This window comes from Macaca nemestrina, chromosome 13, assembly GCF_043159975.1.
Source record: "Macaca nemestrina isolate mMacNem1 chromosome 13, mMacNem.hap1, whole genome shotgun sequence".
Lineage (NCBI taxonomy): Eukaryota > Metazoa > Chordata > Mammalia > Primates > Cercopithecidae > Macaca > Macaca nemestrina.
Window position 1 is genome coordinate 24,365,563 of NC_092137.1, and position 17,861 is coordinate 24,383,423.

At 42.4% G+C, this 17,861-nt stretch overlaps 1 protein-coding gene across 1 annotated transcript in view; it reads right to left on the reverse strand.

The window, feature by feature from the left end:
* Positions 1–10,861: 10,861 nt before the first annotated feature.
* LOC139357790 (WW domain-binding protein 11-like) overlaps positions 10,862–17,861 on the reverse strand; it is a 94,748-nt gene continuing 87,748 nt past the window's right edge. The window contains exon 3 of the mRNA XM_071076297.1: positions 10,862–10,921. The gene's annotated coding sequence lies outside the window, so the exon portion shown is untranslated. The remainder of the gene's footprint in view (positions 10,922–17,861) is intronic.

The window sequence follows — 17,861 nt, forward strand, 5'->3', positions numbered from 1 at the left end:
AAAGTCTTGCTGTGTCACTCAGGCTGGAGTGCAGTGGTGCTCTTTTGGCTCACTGAAACCTCTGCCTCCTGGGTTCAAGTGATTCTCCTGCCTCAGCCTCCCTAGTAGCTGGGATTACAGACGCCCACCACCACACCCAGCTAATTTTTATATTTTTAGTAGAAATGGGGTTTCACCATGTTGGCCAGGCTGGTCTCAAACTCTTGACCTCAGGTAATCCACCTGCCTCGGCCTCCTAAAGTGCTGGGATTACAGGCGTGAGCCACCGCGCCCGGCTGCTTCATTCTTAAAGGATGTTTTGCTGGATTGATTGACTTGTTTTTTGTTCCTGTAGCTGAAGATACTGTTTCACTGTCTTCTGATATCTGTTATTTATAAGGAGAAACAGCATTCATTTGTATCATCATTCCCTGCATATAGTGCGTTGTTTTCTCTGGCTTTGGAGATTTTCTTTTTATCTTTGGTTCTCAGCATTTTGACTATACTGTGTGCAGGTATGGTTTTCTTCATTTTTTTTTGTTTTTTTTTTTTTGGTGGGGAGAGGGTTGCTTAGCATCTTAAATCTATAAATTTATCTTTCAAGCTTTTTAAAAAATTTCAACCTCTTTTTCCTCAAAATAATTTTTCTGTCCCATATTCTCTTATTTGCTTCTGAGACTCCAGTTGCACATATTTTAGATCTTTTGCTACTTCCCCTCAGTTTCCTGAGAGTCTGTTCATTCCTGCCCTCTCCCATCCATTTTCTCTCTGTTACTTAGATTGAATAATTTTTATCGATTTCTCATCAAGTTTTCTGACTTTTTTCCCCTGTCGTCTTCAATCTGCTTCTAAGCCTGTCCAGTAAATCTTTAAATTTCAGATACTAAACTTTTCAATTCTATAATTTACATTTGGTTTTTATAGTTTTTATTTCTCTGCTTGTATTTTCTTTCTTTTATTAATTATGAGAAATATTTCCTTTATATATGTACTCTGGCACAATTTTAATAGCTGCTTTAAAGTCGTTGTTATAATTCAACATTTGAGGCATGTCAGTGTCAGCCTCTTGAGTATGGGGATCACAATTCATTTTTATGTCTAGTAATTTCAGATTGTACCTTGGCTATTGTAAAAGATATGTTGTAGAAGTTTTGGATTCTGTCATATTTCTCCAAAAGGGTTTGTTTGTTTGTTGTTTTAAGTAGGCAATGCATATATCCCTTTCTTCTTTTGTTTAAATGTCGATTTTAGTTTTGCCAGTTGGGTGCAGTGGCTCATGCCTGTAATCCCAGCACTTTGGGAGGTGAAGGCAGGAAAATCACTTGGTCCCAGGAGTTTGAGACCAGCCTGAACAACGTAGAGAGACATCATCTCTACAAAAAATAAGAAATTAGCTGGATATGGTGGCATGTACCTGTGATCCCAGCTACTTGGGAGGCTGAGGGAGGAGGACCCCTTGAGCCTAGGAGATCAAAGCTGCAGTGAGTCATGATCATGCCATTGCCCTCCAGCCTGGGAGAGACCCTGTCTCTAAAAAAAAATAATAATAATAATAGTAATTTTTGTCAAAGCGAGATATATACATAATTTTTAAAAGTCTAACACAATGACAAGACTTGTAATGACAATAGTAGAACACTATATCACCATTTCCACCCTGAAACCTGCCCCACAGGAAGAAAAACTTTTAATTCTTTCAGCTGTTTCTTTTGTTTACATCTACATTTCTAAAAACATTTCTAAAAATATTCATATATATATAGATATACACACATAATTTTCATATGTACATGTACATATACTTATATATGTATATTCATATATACACACACACACTTATTTTTTGAGACAGGCTCGCTCTCTGTCACACAGGCTGGAGGGCAGTGGCATGATCATAGTTCACTGCAGCCTTGAACTCCTGGGTTCAAGTGATCTTCCTACCTCAACCTCCTGAGTAGCTGGGACTGCAGTTGTGCACTACTATGCCTGGCTGATTTTTAATTCTTCTTTTGTAAAGACAGGGTCTCACTATGTTAAACAGGCTGGTTTCTAACTCCTGGGCTCGGGTGATCCTCCCGCCTTGGCCTTCCAAAGTGTTGGGATTACAGGCATGAACCATCATGCTTGACCTCTTATATTTTTATTTTTATGTTATCTATTGACATTCTAGTATGGAGTCACAAAATTTAGCACACTTAAAACCTCCTTCCCTCTCTTCATACTCCCAATATATTTGTAGTACATTTTTGTTTATATCAATATTTATACTGTTTATATTATCTCATTATATAACACTTGCTCAATGTTAAGTCAAGTAGTAAAATACTGATAAGATAAATTTTTATTCATATTAGAATTAATAATTGCCCTGTGGGTTGTTTTAGCAGTTTTCTGTGTAATAATTGCCAGTTCAACCTTAAACTTAGCAATCTAATGGTGATACCCCTCTGAATACTGATAATTCCTATTGCCTTCAGCTGTGCCTGGTATCCCTCTGTTTAGATGCTGTAAGTTTCTTAACACACAGTCAGTCTTCTGCTGGAGTGGGAAAGAAGGTCCATCTGTCTTTGAAAAAGGAGTTCTGGCCGGGCCCAGCGGTTCATGCCTGTAATCCCAGAACTTTGGGAGGCCGCAGCATGCGGATCACTTGAGGTCAGGAGTTTGAGACCAGCCTGGCCAACATGGCGAAACCCTGTCCCTACCAAAAATATAAACAGTTAGCCAGGTGTTGTGGTGCGCACCTGTAGTCCCAGCTACACGGGAGGCTGAGGCAGGAGAATCGCTTGAACCTGGGAGGCAGAGGTTGCAGTGAGCCGAGATCATGCCACTGTATTCTAGCCTGGGCAACAGAGTAAGACTCTGTCTCAAAAAAAAAAAAAAAAAGAAAGAAAAAAGAAAGAAAGAAAAAGAAAAAAGAAAAGAAAAGAAAAATTGAGTTCTAGGGGTCTGAGTGAGCCATGTAAAGTTTTTCAATGAATCCTTCTCTTTTCATCTGTAACACGAATTTCTGCCTTTAGAGATACCTTGTGCCTCCTAATTCTGAGCATTTCCAAGATTCTCCGGCGATATCAGCTTTCTTCTCATTAGCATACTCTTTTGGTTTTAAGCTTTCATAATTCAAGTAACACTAGTAATTTCTATCTTCCAGAAATCTGCTGACATCGCTTGTCTGCGCCTGTGTTCGTTCTGTGTTTTGTCCTTCCATATCCATTCTCCATATTTTTCTGCCCCGCTCCGTATCCTAAGAAGATAACACCTGTGGACTTGGACTCCCTTGATTTTTGGCATCCAGTTCAATTCAACTAACTGGAGTGACTGGAAGAAAACTGCAGAGTGGGAGGGGACAGAATAATAGATGTAAGTGCATTTAATCCCATTGCTGTGCCCCCTCTCTATGTGCTTCTTCCCTGGAGGTCGCAGTGCTGGTAGTGGCAGAAAACTTCTACCTAACCCCATGGCTTCCCTAGGGTGACTTTCTCCTATGCCTAGAGTTTTTACCAGGTTCCAGTAATTATTCTTTCCACCTACTCCTTGAGGCCTAGGGATGGTGACAGCTTTCCAGCGTTGCTAGTGCCTGGGTACTTTAGCATCTCTTTTTGGTTCTCTTAATCCTGCCCACACCTCTGTAAATAGTTTCCTCATTAAATTTTCTTCATTTCTCCTTTGAGCGTGCCAATCTGTTTCCTGCCAGAACTCTAACTGCTATGTTGCTGTTCACGTTCCCCCTTTACTATGTTTATTCATTTCAAAAATTTTATTCTCATTTTAGCAGACTTTCTGGAGGCAACAGAAATAAGTGTCATATGCTCAATCTGACACGTTTAATTATTGAATATCCTTTTCTCCACTATCCCTATGCATAAGTATTTGACTCTACTTTCTTTTTCTTTCTTTCTTTTATTTTTTTGAGACAGAATCTGGTTCTGTGCTCAGAGCTTTCTAGCAGCCAGCTCAAAGAAAGAAGCAAAGTTGGTTGCATGTCCACAGTATTCATAAAAAAGCAGAAGCGTGGGAGAAGATGTAATTTTTTGATCCTGTGAATTGAGAAAAATTTCTTCCAGTGTAGAAAAACACACCCGTGTGGGTGCAGTGAGGGTGTGAAATGTCAACAGCATTGGAGCCAGCAGCTTCAGCAGTGACAAGAAATAGCATCCATCCGGCAGGGCGCAGTGGCTCACACCTGTAATCCCAGCACTGTCACAGTCTCAGCTCACTATGCCTCCTGGGCTCAAGCCATCATCCTGCTTCAGTCTTCCAAGTAGCTGGGAGGGACTATAGGCACATGCCACCACTCCTGGCTAATTTTTATACTTTTTTTTTTTTTTTTTTTGGTGGAGACAGGTTTTCACCATTGTTGCCCAGGCTGCTCTTGAACTCCTGAGCTCAGGCAATCTGCTTGGCTTGGCCTCCCAAAGTACTGGAATTACAGGCGTGTTTTATCTGAGTTCCTTCCTCAGGAAAGAACCTTCAGGACTCTCAAAAAAAGTATCAAAGAACTAAAACTCACCAGATCACCACATCCTGACAATGACATACTGGACCCCTCATTCATCATAATTGCTTCCGTGTACCTCCCTAACTCAGGTTTTCTTGCATATTGTTACATTTCCTCCCTCCTATATAAATCCCTAGTTTTAGTCGGTCAGGGAGATGGATTTGAGATTGAGCTGCCGTCTCCTCAGCTGCAGCACCAGGTTAAAGCCTTATTCCTTGGCAGTCCTCGGCATCTCAGCGATTGGCTTTCTGTGCCACGAGCAGCAGGACCTAGACCGCCCCCCCGGCGTTTCGGCAACATAAGCAGTATCTCACCAATGTTCTGTGACTTTCTGCTTTCAGTTGCCTTGAAGTTTCGGATCTTGCTCTTCTTTCTTTTTTTTTTTTTTTTTTTTTGAGACGGAGTCTCGCTCTGTCGCCCAGGCTGGAGTGCAGTGGCGCGGTCTTGGCTCACTGCAAGCTCCGCCTCCCGGGTTCACGCCATTCTCCTGCCTCAGCCTCCCGAGTAGCTGGGACTACAGGCGCCCACAACGGCGCCCGGCTAATTTTTTGTATTTTTAGTAGAGACGGGGTTTCACCGTGGTCTCGATCTCCTGACCTTGTGATCCGCCCGCCTCGGCCTCCCTTGCTCTTCTTTCTACAGAGGCCAGTTGAAGGCCACACCCCTGTCTGCTGTTGGCTCTCACTGATTTGTCTAAAGGCTGTGGGTACTTGGGGTCAAATTGTTGATGTTTGTGCTAGCAATGCTACTTCTTTTTTCTTTTCTTTCTTTTTTAATTTTTTTGGAGACAGAGTCTCCCTCTGTTGCCCAGACTGGAATGCAGTGGCAACATCTCGGCTCACTGCGACCTCCACCTCCCAGGTTCAAGCAATTCTCCTGCCTCAGCCTCTTAAGTAGCTGAGACTATAGAAGTGCATCACCACGCCTGGCTAATTTTTTTTTGTATTTTTAGTAGAGACGGGATTTTGTCAGGTTGGCCAGGCTGGTCTTGAACGCCTGTTCCCAAGGAATATTCCTGCCTTGACCTCCCAAAGTGCTGGGATTACAGGTGTGAGCCACTGCGCCCTGCCAGATGGATGCTATTTCTTGTCACTGCTGAAGCTGCTGGCTCCAATGCTGTTGACATTTCACACCCTTACTGCACCCACACGGGTGTGTTTTTCTACACTGGAAGAAATTTTTCTCAATTCAGAGGATCAGAAAATTACATCTTCTCCCACGCTTCTGCTTTTTTATGAATACTGTGGACATGCAACCAACTTTGCTTCTTTCTTTGAGCTGGCTGCTGGAAAGCTCTTAGCTAAATTTGCATTGTATTTCCAGAGGGTAGAGAGGGTCTTACAGTTTGTATGTATGTTTGGATAGTGGGCATGTGTGTGTGTGTGTGTTGTTGTTTTTTTTTTTTTTTTGAGACGGAGTCTCGCTCTGTTGCCCAGGCTGGAGTGCAGTGGTGTGATCTCGGCTCACTGCAAGTTCTGCCTCCCAGGTTCATGCGATTCTCCTGCCTCAGCCTCCCGAGTAGCTGGGACTACAGGTGCCTGCCACCATGCTCGGCTAATTTTTTGTATTTTTAGTAGAGACGGGGTTTCACCATGTTAGCCAGGATGGTCTCGATCTCCTGACCTCGTGATCCGCCTGCCTCAGCCTCCCAAAGCACTGGGATTGCAGGCGTGAGCCACCACACCCGGACTGATTACTATAACTTTATACTGAGTCTTAAACATGGATAATATGATTGCTTCAACTTTATTCTTCTGTTTTAAAATTGTTGACCTGGCACAGTGGCTCACGCCTGTAATCCCAGCACTTTGGGAGGCCAAGGCAGGCGGATCACTTGAGGTCAAGAGTTCAACACCAACCTGGCCAACATGGTGAAACCCCATCTCTACTAAAAATACAAAACTTAGTAGGGCATGGTGGTGGGTGGTTGTAATCCCAGGTACTCGGGAGGCTGAGGCAGGAGAATCACTTGAACCCAGAAGACAGAGGTTGCAGTAAGCAGAGATTGCGCTATTGCACTCCAGCCTGGGCAACAAGAGTGAAACTCCATCTCAAAAAATATATATATATATATATATATTTTAGCTATTTTGTTGCTTTGCCTTTTCTATAAATTTTAGAATCAGCTTGTCTATATTCACAAAATCACTGCAAGGATTTTTAATAACACTTTTATTAAACTATATAACTGAAGTCATAGTTATCTGCATTGTGATAATTCTATTTTTTTATTTGTGTTACTCATTTGTCTAGCTTTAGTAACAATCTTTCTCCTGTCTGGCAGGAAAGCAGGTGCATGGAGAATACTCCACTTGACAAATTGCTTTCTGATCATATTCCTCTGTTTTCATCCACAATATTTGGCTTTATCAGAAGCTTTTCTTCTCTAGCCTTGTTTCTGTCCCACTGTGAACACAGAGCCTTGCATGTTATTCCACGTTGCTCCCTCGAGTAACGTAGCTCAGTATCAAGGGAGATTTGAAATGGAAAAAAGCAGGAAGCTCTGGCTATCTACGGGTTGTTTGGGTAGTTTTTAATATCCTGTTTTAAACTTACCTATTCTGTGTATTTAGAAATGATGACCTAAAAACTTTAGGGAATTCCATACAAATTACTTTTGGAGGGGGGTGGACTTATATTTGAAGATCATCTCACTGTGGCATATTTTGCTTTAAGAGAAGGTGATAGGTTGATATATAAGTAGTCACGAAAATGAAAACCCAGCAGATAAAAGGGCAAAGACTAGAACAGGGACTTTACAGAAGAGAAAACCCAATGAGACAATAGATACAGGGAAAAATACTCAGCCTCATTAACCTCAAGGAAATGATACATCGAGATACAATTTTACACTCACCAGGCTGGCAAAAATAAAATCTGATAATATTGAGTGTTGACAATGTGGAACAATGCAAATTGTAATTCCCTGCTGATGGGTAACACAATAACTTTGAAAAACAATTTGGCATTGGCTAGTAAAGTTGAAGAGGTGTGTGTCATATAACCGGATCCTACTTCCAGGTATGAGTCCTAAAGAAACCCTCAAACATGTGCATCAGGGGACATGGACCAGTCTGATCAAAGCTGTACTATTTATGATAGCATCACATTAGAAGCAGCACAAATGCCCATCAGCAATGGAATGGATAGATTATAGCATATCTGTAGAATGGAATACTATACAACAGTAAAAATAAAGCAATTACAACAACATGGGTGAATCTCAGGAAGATAATTTCGAATTTTTTGAATGAAAAAAATGCAAGTCACACAATGCATGGAATATGATTCCATTAAATTAAAACCTAAAATCATGCATCTAAACGATGTAAGTATATAAACCTGGTAAACCTCTAAGAATTGCAAGATAACACAATATTTAGGATAGCATTTATTTCTTTTTCTTTTTTTTTTCCTGAGACAGGGTCTGGTTCTGTCACCTGGGCTGGAGTGCAGTGGCAGGATCTCAGCTCACTACAACCTCCACCTCCCAGGCTCAAGTGATCCTCCCCGCTCTCAGCTTCCTGAGAAGCTGGGACTACAGGTGTGCGCCACCACACCTAGCTAATTTTTGTATTTTTTGTAGAGATAGGTTTTCATCATGTTGTCCAGGCTGGTCTTGAATTCCTGAGCTCAGACAATACGCATGCCTTGGCCTCCCAAAGTGTTGGGATTACAGGCGCGAGCCATCGCACCAGGCCTTGGGTTTATTTCTAATAAACAAAGGAAATGGGAACAGCGAAGGCCACACAGATGATGATAATATTCCTTATTTTCCTTTTTTTTTTTAAAAGTCATATGAATGTCAGATCATAACCTTATTTTCTTAACTGAGTGATAGACACACAGGTATCTATGCTTTTTAATCTCATTCTCTGGAATATATATTTTATATATAATGTTTATCTTCTTAATAATAAAATTACTTTTAAGTGAAAAGGAAGGTCACTGAAATGTTACTACATGTCTTTAAAGTTACAAAGTGGGTTCTCACGTTTATTTTTGACTACTCAAAAAATTGCTCTTGCAGTTTAGGCAAAATGCTACCCCAGATACCACAGCCAATGAAGTGAGCTGCAAGGGATTTAGGTCACTAGTTTTAGCCACGTATTTTCATCATGTGCTTTCACTTTTAAATAAAAGAATGTCTTTATTCTTTAAAACGTTTGCTTAAGATATCAAAGCAGGTAATATTTTTAAATAGTGGGTCTTAGCTCCTGGCTGTACATTAGAATCGCTCAGAGACTTAAATAACATAAAATGTTGATGCCCAACCCCCATCCCAGATTAAATGAGTCAAAATCTCTGTTGGTGGGACCTGGGCTTTGGATTATTCTTGAAAAATTCCCAAGATTACTCTTACTTAAAGGCATAATTGGAAAGTACCATTTTAAAGCAACTTTCTAAGCCAGCATTTCTAAATGTGGTTTACTGTCTACACCACATTGTTGGTGCAAAATTCTTACGTGGATAGGAAATAAATTTGGTAGGTTTCTAGCATTTTGAAAATACAAGTAATTAGGATAGAAAAATATCAGAGTGGACCCGGCGCGGTGGCTCACGCCTGTAATCCCAGCACTTTGTGAGGCCGAAGCGGGAGGATCATGAGGTCAAGAGATTGAGACCATCCTGGCCAACATGGTGAAACCCTGTCTCTACTAAAAATACAAAAATTAGCTGGGCATGGTGGCACATGCCTGTAGTTCCAGCTACTCAGGAGGCTGAGGCAGGAAAATTGCTTGAACCGAGGAGATGGAGGTTGCAGTGAGCCAAGATTGTGTCACTGCACTCCAGCCTAGCGACAGAGTGAGACTCTATCTTAAAAAAAAGAAAAGAAAAGAAAATATTAGAGTGTATTCATATTTTTATTTCTGGGATGTGTGTTTGGGAGGGGTTGTGTTTAATGAGTGGTCATGTAAAATACAGGATTTCATACCGTGAGCCACAATCTGTTTGAAAAACAGTTCTAAACAAACCTAAGGTGCTATTAGGTATTCTTTTAAAACATTTTTAACTGACAAGTAAAAATTGTATATATATATATAAAATGTACACCATGATGTTTTGATATATGTACACATTGTGGAATAGCTAAGTCAAGTTAGGTATTTTTCCCTACTGCAAAGTTGATCAAGCAGTAATATTGATACAGGAGTTAAGAAGAAATTACTTAGGCAGATAGTGAGGGCACAGAACTCCTCAGTAAGGTTTTCCTTTTAATGAAAAGTAGCCCCAAATAATTTTCTAATTCAAACAGCAGCCTGTAAAATGAAATTGAGCTACACACATAGATGCCACAGTTATGCCAAGCATGTTCAAAATGGCGGCTCCATCTTCCCGTCTCTGACAGCCACGTGCACAGGAAGAAGCAGACAAGGTGGTGCTGGCCAGGGGGAACGTTCATTTGCATAGTATGATTAGGGTGGGTCTGCCAGCCTTCTCCGTGTGCTATGTAAACATCATACCTGATCAAACCAATCTGTGAGCCCTGTGTAAATCAGACACTGCCTCCTCAAGCCTGACTATAAAATCTGGCACATCCACTGCCAGCCTTTTCCTCTCCAAAGTCCCCTCTCTCTCACTAAAGAGAGAGCTGTTTTCCTTTCTCTTTCTTTCTTTTGCCTTTTAAACCTCCACTCCTAAATTCCTCATGTGCATTTGTGTCCTAACTTTTCTTGGCGTGAGATGATGAACCCTGGGTATTTATCCCAGACACTGTAGCCGCTTCAATATCATACGATGGTTGCAATGCCTGTGTCTGAATCCTGGCTTTTCCACTCACCAGCTGTACGACTTCAGGCAAATTACCTAACCTCTTTGTGTCTATTCCCTCATCATAAAAATCTCTTATAGTGCTTGCAGAGGAGTTGAGCAAACTGCACAGTCAGAGGGCACAGTCCTTCAAAGACTGCTCTTCAAACACCAGCTGCAAGTTTGAAGGGCCCCAAGGCCACCCTCAGTACAGACCAACAGGCTACTAATTCAGAGGTGCCCATGACCACCATCAGGATACAAATTAGAACTAGCCAGAGGAAGAGAATGCGTATGTCGAAGTCTGGCAGGGCTCCAAATGCAGAACCGCTGTCATCCTCAGGCTGTGTTCCCCTCCCATCAACAAAGGGGACAATACTGAGAAGGAAACTCACCCAGCTCTTATGTCCAGAATTTTTATTAGGGCTTCATAGCATAGGCACAATTGATTGAATTATTGTCCACTTGGTTGAACCCAACTCCCAGTCTCCCTCCCCTCCCTGGAATTCAGGCTGAAGTGACGCGGCCCGAAGCCCCAGTCTTCTAATCACTTGGTCTTCTGTCATGGCCAGTCCCACCTTGAATCATCTTGTTAACATAAACTATCTTGTAACCTCACCACGAATGGCCTTGTTACTGATAACTATCAGGTGTGGTCCAAGGTGCTCATCATGAATAACAAAAACATTCCCACACCTGGAAAAAAAAAAAAAAAAAAATCTCAAGAGTTCGCCAGGTGCAGTGGCTCATGCCTGTAATCCCAGCACTTTGGGAGGCCGAGGCGGGCAGATCGCTTGAGTCCAGGAGTTTGAGACTAGCCCGGGTGACACAGCAAAACCCCGTCTGTACAAAAAGTACCAACATTAGCTGAGCATGGTGGCATGACATGTAGTCCCAGCTACTCGGGAGGGTGAGGTGTGAGGATCGTTTGAACCTGGCAAGTGGAGGTTGCAGTGAGCTGAGATCACACCACTGCATTCCAACCTGGGCAACAGAGTGAGACCCTGTCTCAAAAACAAAAAACAAAACAAAACCAAAAGCAAATCTCAAGGGTCTAGAAATGACCCCCCTGAACGAGGACAAAAGCCAGACCTCACTTTGGAGGTCAAATTCCTTACTAAACACTGGTCGTGAGGATTAAACGAGTATACGTATGTGGGAAACTCTTAGAACATTGCCTGCTATGTGGTAAGTGCTCCTAGATACTGTTACTATTGTTCTTAATCTTTGCCCCTTTTATTTTCAGTCCTTGACTTCTCAGAGAGCCTTGTTGCTGTTTTAATTTTCACTTTAATCTAGCCAACAGCCTTCGCTTTCCTAGTTTCTCTCTCTCATTGAGCATAAGGGAGAAATTACTTGGCTGAAAGTGGGAAGGAAAGGGTAGGAGGAAAGCTAGAGGCTTTTTAACCTCCCCCAACACACCCTTGTCGCTTCCATTCTCAGCTGTTATCCCCTTTCCCTTCTTCACTTCTCTCACTTCATTCTTAACCACCCCTCCCCTCTCTCCTACCTTTCCTTTTCTTTTTTTTTTTAATTAAAAAAAAAAACTTTTAGGTTCAAGCGTCCACGTGCAGGTTTGTTATATGGGTAAGTTGGTGTACAGACTTTGTCACCCGGGTAATAACCATACAACTGATAGGCAGTTTTTCAGTCCTCATCCTCCTGCCACCCGCCACCCTCTAGTAGGCTCCAGTGTCTGTTGTTCCCCTCTCTGTGTTCATGTGTACTCAATGTTTTGCTCCCATTTCTGAGTGACAACATGTGGTGTTTGGTTTTCTGTTCTTGCATTAGTTTTCTTATGGCTTCCACTGCAGCTTCATCCATGTTGCTGCAAAGGACATGATCTGATTTTTTGGTTTGTTTTGAGATGGAGTCTCGCTCTTTTGCCCAGGCTGGAGTGTAGTGGCACAATCTCGGCTCACTACAATCTCTGCCTCCTGGGTTCAAGAAACTCTCCCGCCTCAGCCTCCTGAGTAGCTGGGACTGTAGGCACTACCACGCCCGGCTAATTTTTGTATTTTTAGTAGAGATGGGGTTTTGTCATGTTGTCCAGGGTGGTCTCAAACTCCTGACCTCAAGTGGTCCTCCTGCCTCGGCCTCTTAAAGTGCTGAGATTACAAGTGGGAGCCACCGAGCCTGGCCAGCTGTTCCTATTCTTGATCTCCACAACTCCCACATCATTTATGTTACCCAGTTAGAACATGTAGGATATAATTTTGCAACCACAAGGTTAGAGATTATTACCATTTGTCCCTCAATCTCTTACCAATAAACAGAACACAGGAAGCATTACTAATAAATTTACCAAAATTCTCTCTTACTAAAACACACACACTAAGTTATAGGTTTAGAACAAAGTTTTAATGATGTAAGCACATGTTAATTTGTAAGTAAACTGAGCTCACACCCTGCCATTGTACCCAAGGAACAGTGCTTCTATTCTTTAACTTATGTTGCCTGCAAAATAAAGATCCTTGGATAGAAATCTTGTGTGATGGGGCTGGGTATGGTGGCCCATGCCTGGAATTCTTTGGAAGGCTGAAGCAGGAGGATCATTTGAGGCCAAGAGTTTGAGAAAGTCTATGTGATATAAAGCAGGTGCATAAAATTTGCCCACATCTCCAACTCACTTATCAAATGTTTTTTTCAAGAGACTGGAACTTCTAGTGCAAAAATACAGTTTTGGTTTAAAAATCCAGAATCTGGAAAAAATGGCTCTACTTAAAAAATGACTGGTTTTGGTAGTTAAACAGTAATTTCAAGGGCTCTTCCGTGACATTAGAAATCATTCAATCCAATTCCTTCCTTTTAAATGTAAGGAAGCTGTCAAAGAAGAAGAGAAGTCCTATGCTGTGATTTTATGTTTTGAAGCTATCAGAATCTCTTAAAAAATTAACCACTGTAGCAGGCAGAGAGCAGAGGGTCTGCTTCTTCAAATATTGGCGATCACGCCATGGTTTTATATTGTTTTGGAAATAACTTTTAGTTGAAAAACTTCGAGGAGTTCATTTTAAGTTCAGTTACAGCTGGGGGGATATAATTTATTGTAATTTATTAGTCGTTGAATATCCATGTGCTCCCCACACTCCCCAGCTCCCTTGCAGTTAGGAGGGCCTCTGCGACTGGTTTTGACAAATGAACCGTGAGTGGAGATGACATGTGTCACTTCTGGGACAAAGCACAAAGAGAAGAGCACTTTTTCCTTCTTGATGTCTCTCTCTTTTCCTGCCGCAGTGACAGCCGAGGCCAAATGTGGAGATGGCATAACCAGAAGAGGGAACGAACTGGCCTGGATGTGACTCATACTTGGAAGGGAGCTGTCTGGAAAGGCCACAGTACCTGCAGCCAACTTTGTGTGAGTGAAAAATAAACTTAAATAGGTTAAACCAATACAATTGGGGAATTGTTATTGCAACGTAACATAGTCTATTCCTGGTTAATGAATTAACAATGCCCTCTCTTACAGTAGCCGCGTTTTAAACTTCCCACACTTATCTAAACCATAGTATATAATCTCTGACATTCATACTAATTTAAAAGTTTAATATTCACACAGGGAAGACATCTCTTGTCTAAAAATTTTGATGACAAGGGAATTATTTATTTATTTATTTAGAGACAGGGTCTCACTATGTTGCCCAGGCTGGACTCAAACTCCTGGGTTCAAGTGATTCTCCTGCCTCAGCCTCCTGAATAGCTGGTATTATAGGTGCATGCCACCATGCCCAGCAGAATCATTATTTTTTCTTTTCTTTTTTTGAGACAGTCTTGCTCTGTCGCCCAGGCTGGAGTGCAGTGGCACCATCTCAGTTCACTGCAATCTCCACCTCCCGGGTTCAAGCGATTCTCCTGCCTCAGCTTCCCGAGTAACTGGGACTACAGGTGCATGACACTACACCTGGCTAATTTTTGTTTGTTTGTTTGTTTGTTTTGAGGTAGAGTCTCACTCTGTCGCCCAGGCTGGAGTGTAATAGTGCAGTCTCGGCTCACTGCAACCTCCGCCTCCTGGGTTCAAGCAATTCTCTGCCTCAGCCTCCTAAGTAGCTGGGACAACAGGCACCCGCCACCACGCCCAGCTAATTTTTTGTATTTTTACTAGAGACAGGGTTTCACCTTCTTGGCTAGGCTGGTCTTGAACTGACCTTGTGATCCACCCACCTCGGCCTCCCAAAGTGCTGGGATAACAGACGTGAGCCACCGCGCCGGGCCTAATTTTTGTATTTTTAGCAGAGATGGGGTTTCACCATGTTGGCCAGGCTGGTCTCGAACTCCTGGCTTCAAGTGATCTGCTTGCCTCAGCCTCCACAAGTGCTGGGATTACAGGCGTGAGCTGCCATGCCCAGCCAATTTTTTCATCTTGAGTAAGAAGAGAGCTCAAAGAAAAATGTGTCACCTATGATTGATACAAGACATAGTCAAACTTATTCTTAAGATTCTGACTCCATCTGACCAAAATTATTTTTGTTTAATTTATTAGGTTATACTTTTTTTTTTTTTTTTTTTTTTTTGAGACAGGGTTTCGCTCTTGTTGCCAAGGCTGGAGTGCAATGGCGCAATCTCAGCTCACCGTAACCTCTGCCTCCTAAGTTCAAGTGATTCTCTTGCCTCAGCCTCCTGAGTAGCTGGGATTATAGGCATGCGCCACCATGCCTGGTTAATTTTGTATTTTTAGTAGAGACAAGGTTTCTCCATGTTGATCAGGCTGGTCTTGAACTCCCGACCCCAGGTGATCCACCCACCTTGGCCTCCCAAAATGCTGGATTACAGGCGTGAGCCACCACACCCAACCTTATACTTACACTTTTATTATCTTTATCAGCACAGACTAAGACATTTTGGAGGATAGCACAGTTCTTTCAGGATTAAGTGATTTATTTTATATTTTTTCCCTTTAATATTTTCCTTTAATCAATTAATTTCCTTAAATTTCCTTAAAGAGAAGGGGGATCCTGGTGCGGTGACTCACAGCTGTAATTGCAGCATTCTGGGAGGGCGAGACAGGACGATCACTTGAGCCCAGGAGTTCGAGACCAGCTTGGGCAACATAGTGAGACCCCATCTCTACAGAAAATTTTAAAATGAGGCAAGAGGATGGCCGGAGTCCCAGAGATTGAGGCTGCAATGACCAGTGATTGTGCCACTGCATTCCTGCCTGGGTGAGGAAGCAACACCCTGCCTTGGAAAAGAAAAAAAGAGAGAGAGAATTGGGGTGGGTAGGCGGTTAATTGTAATTTGTTTTAACAAAATTGAGAGTCAAAATGTAGGGAGTTAGCCCTAAACCATGTAACAAATTAACGAAGAAGGCAACACTGAAACTCAGCTCTCATTGTTTCCGTTGTGTCTATGCTTCCTCTAAAAGTCACAGAATAGGCCAGATATGGTGGCTCACGCCTGTCATCCAACATTTTGGGAGGTCGAGGAGGGCAGAACACTTGGGCCCAGGAGTTGGAGACCAGCCTAGGCAACATGATGAAACCCTGTCTCTACAAAAAGATACAAAAATTAGCCAAGCATGGTGGTGTGCACCTGTGCTCTCAGCCACTCAGGAGGCTGAGATGGGAGGATCACTTGAGCCTGGGAGGCGGAGGTTGCAGTGAGCAGAGATTGTGGCCCTGCACTCCAGCCTGGGCAACAGAGCAAGACCCTGTCTCAAAAAAAAAAAAAAAAGTTACAGAATGGTAAGGAGGAGGAGAAGAAAAAATTGAGGTCAGACTTCCATTTCTAGGAATGTGGTCAGCTATTTAGAGAAATGCTCCATTGAAGACAACTATAAGGCTGGATAAAATCTAAAACCATCTTCCTAAAAACAACATACACAATAGTAAGGATTTCCTAGGTTAAGATCTGGAGAAGAAAGAAATCCATAGATGAGCAGGGGTACGAGTGCCACCTTTGTCCTGAGGATATTCAGTGACCCAGGTCAGGCGGCTGAGAGACTTAACAGTGCCTTTGCAGTTAGGAGAGCAAAAGCTGGAGTCTGGGGCCCATCCAGGAAGGGTAATCTGCACCTTCAGTTGGCACTAAAAAGACAGACACTGGAAATCAGAATGAATTTGAAAATAAACTAACTGTTCCATGTAGCGCAGTCTGTCTTTGAATCATCTGGGTAGCTCAGAAAATTTCAAGCTTAGAAACTGAATTAGGGTAATCTTGGATGATTAGTTTCCCTTGAATGCCTGGTAGAAGCAATATGAATTCTTTTTGTAGAAAGAGAATATCATAGTAGGCCTGAAATAATTATTATTGTTGTTGTTATTATTTTTCGAGAAGGAGTCTCGCTCTGTCACCCAAGCTGGAGCATAATGGCGTGATCTCAGCTCACTGCAACCTCTGCCTCCCGGGTTCAAGCGATTCTCATGCCTCAGCCTCCCAAGAAGCTGGGATTACAGGTACCTGCCAACACGCCCGGCTAATTTTTGTATTTTTGGTAGAGTCGAAATTTCACCATGTTGGCCAGGCTGGTCTCAAACTCCTGACCTCAAATGATCCACCTGCCTCGGCCTCCCAAAGTGCTAGGATTACAGGTGTGAGCCACCGCACCCAGCCTGAAATTATTTTTATAAATAATTAAAAATATTATAGTCAGGACACAGGAAAAAATAAGGAAGCATACAAAATGATAAAACACCATAAACAAGAACAAGAAAATACAAGAGACTACAGAAACAGACCCTCACGGATATCAGATACAGGTTGTGAAGCAGCTGTGCTTATCAAGTTTAAGTAGACCAAAATGAAGCTTGTCTATCTTAGCAGAGAACTGTAAAGTATTTAAAATAAATAGAAATTCAGTTTTTTTGTTCATTTTTTGAGACAGTGTTGCCCTGTCACTTAGCCTGGAGAGCAGTAGGCTAATCTCGGCTAACTGAAACCTCCACCTCCTGGGTTCAAGCAGTTCTCCTGACTCGGCCTCCGGAGTAGCTGAGACTACAGGCATGAGCCATCACACCCGGCTGATTTTTGTATTTTTAGTAGAGATTCACCATGTTGGTCAGGCTGGGCTCAAACGCCTGACCTCAAGTGATCTGCCTGCCTTGTGAGCAGATGCTGGGATTACAGGTGTGAGCCACCACGCCTGGCCCCCAAATAGAAATTCTAATAGTGAAAAATAGAGGAACCTAAACTATGAAATCAATGGATGAATTTCGGAACACATTGGAAACAGTTAAGAAAGAATTTCTGTACATGAGGACAGATCAGAAGAAACCATTTACAATGAAGAGAGAAACGAATGAACCAAGAAAAGAGACAGAATAGAATGAAAATGTCTAACCTGTTCAACCAAAGTCTTGGAAGAAGTATAAGAGAATTAAATAGAAGCAACACTTAATGAGATAATAGCTGAGAATTTTTCTTTTTTTTCCTTTTTCTTTTTTTTTTTTTTTTTTGAGACGGAGTCTCGCTCTGTTGCCCAGGCTGGAGTGCAGTGGCGCAATCTCAGTTCACTGCAACCTCCACTTCCCAGATTCACGCCTTTCTCCTGCCTCAGCCTCCCGAGTAGCTGGGACCACAGGCGCCTGCACCACACCCAGCTAATTTTTTTTGTATTTTTAGTAGAGACGGGGTTTCATCGTGTTAGCCGGGATGGTCTCGATCTCCTGACCTTGTGATCCACCCACCTCGGCCTCCCAAAGTG